The 9,798-nt window shown below is 45.4% G+C and overlaps 1 pseudogene across 1 annotated transcript; it reads right to left on the minus strand.

Annotated features, from left to right (window-relative positions):
• Positions 1 to 979: 979 nt before the first annotated feature.
• Positions 980 to 5,778, minus strand: LOC308417782 (low molecular weight phosphotyrosine protein phosphatase-like; annotated as a pseudogene). Its single transcript has 3 exons — positions 5,750 to 5,778; positions 1,628 to 1,911; positions 980 to 1,196 (listed from the first exon to the last, which is right to left on the minus strand). The product of its transcript is annotated as a low molecular weight phosphotyrosine protein phosphatase-like (transcript).
• Between the last annotated feature and the right edge of the window lie 4,020 nt (positions 5,779 to 9,798).

The raw sequence follows: 9,798 nt of genomic DNA on the forward strand, positions 1-9,798 counted from the left end.
GGATCCCATTATAGATGGTTCTGAGCCACCACGTGGTTGCTGGGAATTGAACTCAGGACCTCTGGAAGAGCAACCAGTGCTCTTAACAGCTGAGCCATCTCTCCAGTCTTTAGATTTATTTATTTATTTATTATTTATTTATTTATTTATTTATTTTGTATTTTACTTGTATTTGATAACATCCCTGTTTAATTCACAGTCCTTACTGACATACATCCATATAAATTCGAGGTCCCTTTTCTGAAAATACACTAAAGTTATTTATGCTTGTCTGTCACTGTGTAAAATGTTGACAGAGAACACTTACAAGCTCATACCACTATTTAAGCACACTTATTTTTTTTTAAAGCAAAGTGGCTCAAGTAGGAACAAAGCTCAAAAAACTACACAAAACCAAGTAACATTAAAGTTGTTAATTTTACCATTCTGTGGGTCCCATCTTTTATTATTTTTATTTCTTTTTCAGACAGGGTGTCACTATATAGCCCAGGAAGGCCTGCTGGAGTTCCGGGCCCATCATCACACTCAGCTTCTCCCTCTCAAACACTTGATACCCTCAGAGTTTAAACAATTCTAATGTTAAATGGAAGGCTGCCCTGGGTGGAGATATTGTCACAACAAGAGTCTAGAATAGAGAGGTACAAGGCAAGCAGACAGCACCACTGGGTGCTGCCATGTGCTCCAGGTAGACCAGGCTACCCAGGTTTGCTGGGCTCAGAGGCTGACCTAGAGCTTGTAGGTCATTCTTACTTTATTAAGTTTTCTTTTGTTCCATATTTGCTGTTCCACTATTTTGTGATTATGGCAGGATTTAGTTAGTCTAAGAATGCTTAGCCACACCTCAAACTGTCCGACTCAAATGTTTTTATCCTTCTGAACATATGCCTAATTTCCACCTACAATTATTTTAAAGATATACAGTAAGTCAGCTGAAAAGAGAGGTGGGGTATGGGACTGCCACCACCCTTGGGCATAACAGCTAGTGAGTCTCCTCCAGGAAGGCCTTGCAGCACCTAAGGCATTGCTGATACACCGCCATGATGTCAGAGTCGTTCCATAATAGGGATCCTCAGTAATGAGCTATTTCTGTGGAATATGGCTCCCAAGCAGCTCAGTTCTAGCTTTGCAGTTTTTAATTTGATTACTTTTTCTATTCAGATCTCTCAGAATGCTTTCATTCATACACAGTATATAATCTGTGGGGCGCCGCCCACACATTCTCCATTACAAGATGGCGCTGATATCCGGCTGGAGTTAGCAGTAAACAAGCCATGTGCGCACGTGCTGGGTAACTTTCCACTTCTTGAGCTCTGCCTCTTCTGTGGCGTCATAGGGCCTGATGAGTTTCAACCAATCAGGGGGCTCCGCGTCCAAGGCAAGGACTGATCCCTTTATAAGGGGACGGGCTAATTAGTTCCGCCTCTCTCTCTCCCTCTCGTTGGTTTCGTCCGTCTCGTGGATCTTGTTCGTCTTGTTCGTCCTGTTCGTCTTCTTGGATTTCTTGGTTTTCTCCATCTTTTTTGTCACGTGGAGCAAGTACTGGTTCTCGAGGATAATAAAGTTTACCGCAGAAGGATTCTATTTCGTGTGCCGCGTCGTTCTTGCAGGCGAGACGGTTGCGCGGGACAATAATCGAATGTGGCAAAGTCTTCTCTTGTAATCTGCCGTGCAATGTGATGCATGTGGACGCCATGTTTTCTCATGCAGCTCTGCCCTCAATAGTCAGGGGGGCTCCCCATTTCATAAGTAGATGTAACCGCACTGTCTATCCTTCAATTATCTGAAACCTTTTCATCAGCGATCAATTTTCTGAACACTGCTTCTGCAATGGGTGACCAGCAAAAGTTACTGAGACACACGAACAGCACTGACTTGGGCCCAACTCTGCCATGTTTCAGTGCAGATCCTGGCCTATTTATTTATTTTTAAAAGCACAATGTCGCTGTCTTCAGACACACAGAAGAGGGCATCAGATCTCATTACAGATGGTTGTGAGTCACCATGTGGTTGCTGGGAATTGAACTCAAGACCTCTGGAGGAGCAGCCAGTGCTCTTAACCACTGAGACACCTCTCCAGACTTGGTTAAGTTTTTTAAGACAAGCTGCTTTTGTAAAACAGCTCTGGGTGTCCAGGAACTCACTTTGTAGACCAGACTGGCCTTGAACTCACAAAGATCCACATGCCTCTGCCTCCTGAGTGCTGAGAGTAAAGCGTGTGCCACCACTACCCAACTATCTTGAACACTGTTAATACTTTTATTGTTTTTTTTTTTTTTTTCTGTTAAGATGAAAGGAGAAGGCAGTGTTTTGAATTAAGTGAGCATTTATTTCTCCAGTTATTTGAAATCATCTATAAGGACAATTCTGTTGTATAACATTGCCTTCTATAGGCATAACATAATAACTTATTTTCAAATAATTAATCTTCTGTAGTATTTTCCTGATGCCGCTATAGTGAGTTGCCGCCACAAGTTTGGTAGCTTAAAACCATACAACTGTATTCTTCCATTCTTCCCCCCACCCCCGTGTGTGTTTGTGTGTGTGTGTGTGTGTTTCCCAGAACTTGTGTGGAGGTCAGTTGTAGGAGTTCTCTCCTTCCATATGAGTCTCGGAGATTGAATTCAGGTCATTAGGCTTGTCAGAAAGTATCTGTACCCACTGAACAATTTTGTTGACCCTCCCTTTGTAGTTCTGTGGCATTGCAATGGGTTGGCTTGATGTTGTTTATATTTTCATATTAATTTGGGGCCCCTAAGATTGGTTGTCCCAGAGATGAGAGAATCTTTATGTAAGATGTTAGGTGGCTTTGTCCCCAAGTTATTTGATAAATAAAGATGCTGACAGCCAATAACTGGGCAGAAGAGACACAGGTGGAGTTTAGGTTTTGTTGGCTTGGGGGAGAGGAGGATGATGAAAAAGAACTACAGAAGGAACAAGGAAGTGGCCGTGGGTTAAGAGTCAACAGAACATGGCCCCAAGGGCTATTTAATTGGAGCTAAGAACAGCCCAGATGAAACACAGTAAATAATAACTTGGAGTCATTGATAGAAAAGTAGATTCAAATAACATAAAGATACCAATCCAGCTATTATACTGTTTAAGGCTTATTGTAAATATAAAGACTATAAGTGTGTCTTTCATTTGGGAACATAAATGGTCAAAGATGGGGTAGAAGCCCTTGCCTGGAGATTTAAATAATTTGATACAACATGGCATAGAACTTCAAAATGAAAATATCAATAAAACTTTGTCACAAACAGGATTTTTAAGGAGAATCTGTTCCTTGCTTTCTTTGGATTTTATTGCTGTGAAGAGACACCATGACCAAGGCAAGTCTTATAAAGAAAACATTTAATTGGGTCTGGCTTACAGTTTTAGATATTTAGTCCATTATCATCATGGCAGGAAGCATGATGGCAGGCAGGCAGACAAGGTGCTGGAGAAGCCAAAAGTTCTACATCTTGATATGAAGGTGGCTAGGAAGAGACTCTCCTTCTAGCAGTCAGCTTCTGAACAGAGCATAAGACCACAAAGCCCGCCCCCACAGTGATGCACTTCCTCCAAGGCTACACCTACCCCAACAAGGCCATCACTCCTAATAGTGCCACTTCACCTGGGCCAAGCATATTCAAACCGCCACACCTGCCTCCTCTAGTTTCTGGTGGATACATCTACATTTCCAGGCTGTGACATTTCATTCACCACACACATGAGAACTTGGGATGGGAAGATCTCACTTTTCTCTGTGTGCCTTTTTTTTTTCAGACTTATTTTATTTTTACTTGTGTTTATGTCTATGTAAATATATGCCACACATGTTAGGGCATTTGTGAGCCACCTAACGTGGAAACTGAACTGAGGTCCTCTGGAAAAACAGCATGAGCTCTTAACTGTGAAGCCATCTCTCCAGCACCATGTGTCCTCTATGAGTGCTCTTGCTGTTTGATTGAGGATCTATCTACATACTGCAGGATAATCTGACTGCACGATATTTATTTTAATTGCTTCCATCCTTTTTCCAGATATGACAATGTTTCAGACTTCCGAGATTGGAATTAGGTGAGTATCATTTAGAGGACCACTATTCATCCCACTACACGGTCACAGCGTTCTGCATCAGGATATTCTTTCTTGTTTAACTTGTATTGTTTTTATCTTATGAATGTGGGTGTTTTACCTACATGTATGAATGAACACCACGTGTGTTCCTGGTGTCCACAGAGGCCAGAAGAGGGCATCAGATGTAGTTACAGATGGTCAATTGTGCCATGTGAAGTCTGGGATCCAAACACAGGCCCTTGGGAAGAGCAGCAAGTGCTCTTAAGTATTGAACCATCTTTTCAGCCCAAGGCAAATTTTATTTAAAAGGATTGCAGAAATTAAGGATCCTAAGATTTAATGAAGAAGGGAAGTAAAGCTCTCAGCACCAAAGAGTCGAGGCCTGAGCTGGTTGCCAAGGTAGACTGGTCCTGGGACTTTGTATCAGGGTCTGGCTAGAAGCTGAAGTATTATAAGTCAGTCATTTGGAAGACTCCACATTCTATGCCCTCCTGGTCCAACCAAGGAGGAAACCACAATGTTTGTGCTGCTCACCCAGTCAGAGATGGTTGAAGCCTCTTTTGTCCACCTCTGCCTCTGGCTTTGTCAATTGTTGACAAATGCCTTGAGTGTCTTCTCTCTGGCATGGTCATAACTGACTGGGTTGTCACATCAAACTTTACAGCTGTCTCAAATGCTGTTGCATATACTAAGCTCACCATCCTCACACCTACCAGAAAGCAGCTGTCGTTTTTCTTAGTAACCTTAATTAACCCCTTGTCAGTGAGATTGTCTAATGCAACAATTCTCAACCTCTATCTCCAACATAATGATAAAAATAAAAATAATAACAACAACAACATTACAATTCATAACAGTCACAGTAACAAAACTAGTTGTGAAAATAATTTTATGGTTGGGAGTCACCACAACGTGAACTATATTAAAGGGTTGAAGCATCAGGAAGGTTGAGAACCCCTGGTCTGGTGGCTCTTTTCTGAGATAATTAGAGGCCTTTTTAGAAACTATCCATTAGAATTAGATGCTGTAGAAGAAAAACAATGGAAAAGAGTGATTCTGAAAAAGCTAGAGAAAGGACTGAAGGAGCTGAAAGGGGTCTGCAGCCCCATGGGAAGAACAACAATATCAACCAACCAAACCCTCCAGAACTCCCAGGGACTAAAACCCTAACCCATGAGCACACATGGAAAGACCCATGGCCCCAGTTGCATGTGTAGCAGAGGACAGCATTGTCTGGCATCAATGGGAGGAGAGGACTTTGGTCCAGTGAAGGTGCATTTTCCCAGTGTAGGGGAATGCCAAGATGCTGAAGTGGAGAGGGTAGTTGGGAGAGGGAGCACCTTCATGGAAGTAGGTTGAGAGGGAGGGGGGATGGGAGTGGGGGGGAAGGGGATAACATTTGAAATGTAAATACAGAGAATATCCAATAAAATATTAATTTAAAAAAAAGAGTGGTCATGCTGAGCATGCTTTGCCAGATTTGGGGTAATGGGCGTGTCTTATGTAAGCTAGACAGCCTGCCCACCAACACTGGCTTGGCCTCTCAGAGCCTTAATATCTGTCTCACACGGTTCACTTAGCTGACACAGCCAGCTGTTCTCAGGGACTCTGCCCTTGCTGCTTTAACCCTAAATGTCCACTCTGGCTGTGGCTCTTGTGAATCACTTGCTGTTTTCACCATGATCCTTACCACCAACAGTAAGCCAACCACAGCGCCATTCGCACCTCACTTCAACAATGTAGGGATATTTGCTATTTTCAAGTCTCTTCCGCACTTCAGTGGTGCTTTTGTGTTCTGTTGTTGTTCGTTTGCTCGCTTGCTTTTTAATATTTTATTTTGTGTGAGTGCGCACCGCACCACACACATTCAGAACCTGTGGAAGCCAGAACAGGGTGTCAGATTCCCTGGAATGCAAGTTACAGACAGTAGTGAACCACCCAGTGTGGGTGCTGGGACTTGAACCTGGGTCCCTTGGAAGAGCAGAAAGTGCTCCTAACTGCTGAGCCATCTCTCCAAGCCTGGTTATTAGGTTTCAGTTTTTCCTCCCCATGATGCATTTTGGGTATCTTTTGTTGCTATGACTTCAAGTCCACTGGTTTTAGAGAAAGAGGTTGAAGAGTCTTATCTGCTGTTAATCCCATTTTGTGTGTGTGTGTTTTAAGTGTTTCTTATTTACTTTTTGTGAGGTCTGATAATGCTTCCCATGAAAAATCCTCCTGCCTTTTTCTCAAAAACAACACAGGAGAGCAGCCAGCTCAGTGCTTCTTGTTTTGGATACTGTGTAAGTGCAAGGACACGTCATTGCAATATTTCTCTGTTCTGTCTGTACTCTTGTACATTGTTTCATATATTTTGTGCAATTTTTTCACAGTTTCAAGTAGAGTGATAAATCTGGCCTTGCCATCTAAGTGAAAGGGAAGCGAGAGTCTAGAGCCATGGCTAAGTGGCTAAAAACACTTGCTATGCACAAATGAGGAACCAACTCCAAGTCTCAGCACCAACATAAAAAAGCTGGACATGGCTGTGTGTACGTGTAACCCCAGCTGTGGGTTACAGCCGTGGGGGCCAGAGATCCTCAGGAGCTCACTCAAGAGCCAACCTAGCTGAAACAGGAAGTTCAGTTATAGACCCTGTCAGTAAAGCAGAGGATGAGAGTAGTATGGTGGGTTGGTTGAGAAACTTGAACACTTGATTTCTGTTGGCAGTGCTGATGGGGAAGTTTAGGTGGTGCAGGTCTGATGGAGGAAGTGCATCACTAGGGAGAGGATCTGACAGTTAAAATCCTTCATTTCCAGTTCACTGTGCTTTGTGCTCTAGTTCAAGATGTGAGCTTTTATGCGGGCTGCCTGCCTGCTGCCTGCCTGCTGCCTTGCTGCCTACCTGCCTGCCTGCTGCCTGCCTGCTGACTGCTTCCTGCCTGCCTACCTGCCTGCCTGCCTGCCTGCCTGCCTGCCTGCCTGCTGCCTGCCTGCCTGCTGACTGCTGACTGCTTCCTGCCTGCCTGCTGCCTGCCTGCCTGCCTGCCTGCCTGCCTGCTGCCTGCCTGCCTGCCTGCCTGCCTGCCTGCCTGCTGCCTGCCTGCCTTCCTGCTGCCCGCCTGCCTGCTGCCTGCCTGCTGACTGCTTCCTGCCTGCCTGCCTGCTGCCTGCCTGCCTGCTGCCTGCTGACTGCTTCCTGCCTGCCTGCCTGCCTGCCTGCCTGCCTGCCTGCCTGCTGCCTGCCTGCCTTCCTGCTGCCCGCCTGCCTGCTGCCTGCCTGCTGACTGCTTCCTGCCTGCCTGCCTGCTGCCTGCCTGCCTGCTGCCTGCTGACTGCTTCCTGCCTGCCTGCCTGCCTGCCTGCCTGCCTGCCTGCCTGCCTGCCTGCTGACTGCCTGCCTGCTGACTGCCTGCCTGCCTGCTGAGTGCCTGCCTGCCTGCCTGCTGCCTGCCTGCCTGCTGCCTGCCTGCTGCCTGCCTGCTGCCTGCCTGCCTGCTGCCTGCTGACTGCCTGCCTGCCTGCTGAGTGCCTGCCTGCCTGCTGCCTGCCTGCTGCCTGCCTGCCTGCTGCCTGCTGACTGCTTCCTGCCTGCTGACTGCTTCCTGCCTGCCTGCCTGCTGCCTGCCTGCTGACTGCCTGCCTGCCTGCTGAGTGCCTGCTGACTGCTTCCTGCCTGCATGCTGCCTGCTGCCTGCTGAGTGCCTGCTGACTGCTTCCTGCCTGCCTGCTGCCTGCTGACTGCCTGCCTGCCTGCTGAGTGCCTGCTGACTGCTTCCTGCCTGCATGCTGCCTGCCTGCCTGCTGAGTACCTGCTGACTGCTTCCTGCCTGCATGCTGCTTGCCTGCCTGCTGCATGCTGCCATTCCATTCTGTCCCTGCCATTGTAGACTCCAAGCTTCTGAAACCAAAGCCAAACTAAACTCTTTTAAAAGTTGCCTTGTCATGATGTTTTATCAGAGCAATAGAAAAGCAGCGAATACAGAGAATCACATGATCTCTTCCTCTGAACTCCATAGGAACACGCATAGGCATGCCAGCTGCAGCATCACATGCTCCCCCCCCCCCACAAAGTACCTGGAAATATTGACTATAGTTACTTTGACTTTCTGCTCCTTAAACCATTTCCTCCAAGTTCCTCTGTTTTGTTATTCTTGGTTTCTGACCTTTATAAATTTTCTTCAAGTTGATTTCTCTTGAAGATCAAAATGGATGGCCTAGACCTCACTGCATAGCAGCAACTGGCCTCAAACTCACGATTCTTCTGCCTGGAAGCTTCTTCAGTGCTGGGATAACAGGCATACAATGCCACGCCTGGTTCAAGAGTATTTTCTTAAAAGTAAGGCACTAAGACAGCTGGGTGAGTCCTGGTGAGATCGCTCAACTAGGAAACCTGTTTCCAGTCATGCTTCGTGACCGGAGTTCCATTCCTGGAACCCGCATGGTAAAAGGAGAACACAGCCCTTCCAGCTGTCCTCTGACTTTCATATATACATTTTAACATGCAAGTGTGAAATGAGTAAAAACAACTGATTAGAACTTTTGAATAAATATGGCAGAGATTGCAGATTGTATAGCCACAGTCATTTCTTTCTTTCTTTCTTTCTTTCTTTCTTTTTCTTTTTAAAAGTATAACTGTGGACTGGAGAGATGGCTCAGTGGTTAAGAGCACTGACTGCTTTTCCAAAGGTCCTGAGTTCAATTCCTAGCAACCACATGGTGGCTCACAACCATCTGTAATGAGATCAGATGCCCTCTTCTGTGTGTCTGAAGACAGTGACAGTGAGTACAGTGTACTCACATAAAATAAATAAAATCTTTTTTAAAAAAGTATAATTGTAAAGCCAGACATGGTGGCCAAAACCTGTAAATGCCAGCACCCGAAGGGCTGAGGCAGAAGGATTACTGTGAATTTGAAACTACCCTAGGTTAACGAGTTCCAGGCCAGTCTAGGCTACAGAATGGGACTCTGTCTCAAAACCAACCAATTAATCAACAACCACCTAACCACACCAAAACCAAACCAAAAAAAAAAAAAAAGGAATTGTGTTGGAGATGTTATTGTGTATACATAGGAGATTATTGTAATTCTGTCTTGCATACTCTGTGTATAGGGAAATATGTTGACATTCTAGAGAACAGAATTTTAAACAGATGTTACTGGACGGAGCTTCTGGAGAAGATCCCCTTTTTAAAGTGTATTAATTATCCATTACTTGATAAGAAAGCACTCTAAAGGCTAGTGAGAGGCCTGTAGTGACAAACACCATCTACTCTTTCAGAGGACCTGAGTTCAGGTCCCAGCACCCACATGATGGCTCACAAGTCACCTGGAACTCTAGTTACAGAGGCTCTGACAGTCTCTTCTGACCTCTAGAACCAGACACACATGTGGTTCATAGACATACATGCAGGCCAAACACTCATACACATAAAATAAATGAATCTAAGAGAAAGAAACCACCCTCTGGACAGAGGTATAAAATGTTACTTATTAAGAATCTGCAGCATGAGCTGGTCTCAGATGGACAGTCCTAGGGTCACTTATTCAGCTTAATAACTTGGCCCTAGGTGTCCTCAGTTTCCTTCCCACCGACTCCAGCTCAGCCTCAGCATCCCACGTAGCCGGAGCTACACAATACCCTGCTAGCCTTGCTTTCTTTTAGAGCAGGAGCGTGTTCCCAGAGTGCAAGCCTATGGATACACAAACATTTCACACTTACTGATGTTCTGTTAGTGACCTCACACTGTCAAGCTCAAGTT

The sequence above is a fragment of the Micromys minutus genome, assembly GCF_963924665.1.
Source record: "Micromys minutus genome assembly, chromosome: 2".
Classification (NCBI taxonomy): Eukaryota; Metazoa; Chordata; class Mammalia; order Rodentia; family Muridae; genus Micromys; species Micromys minutus.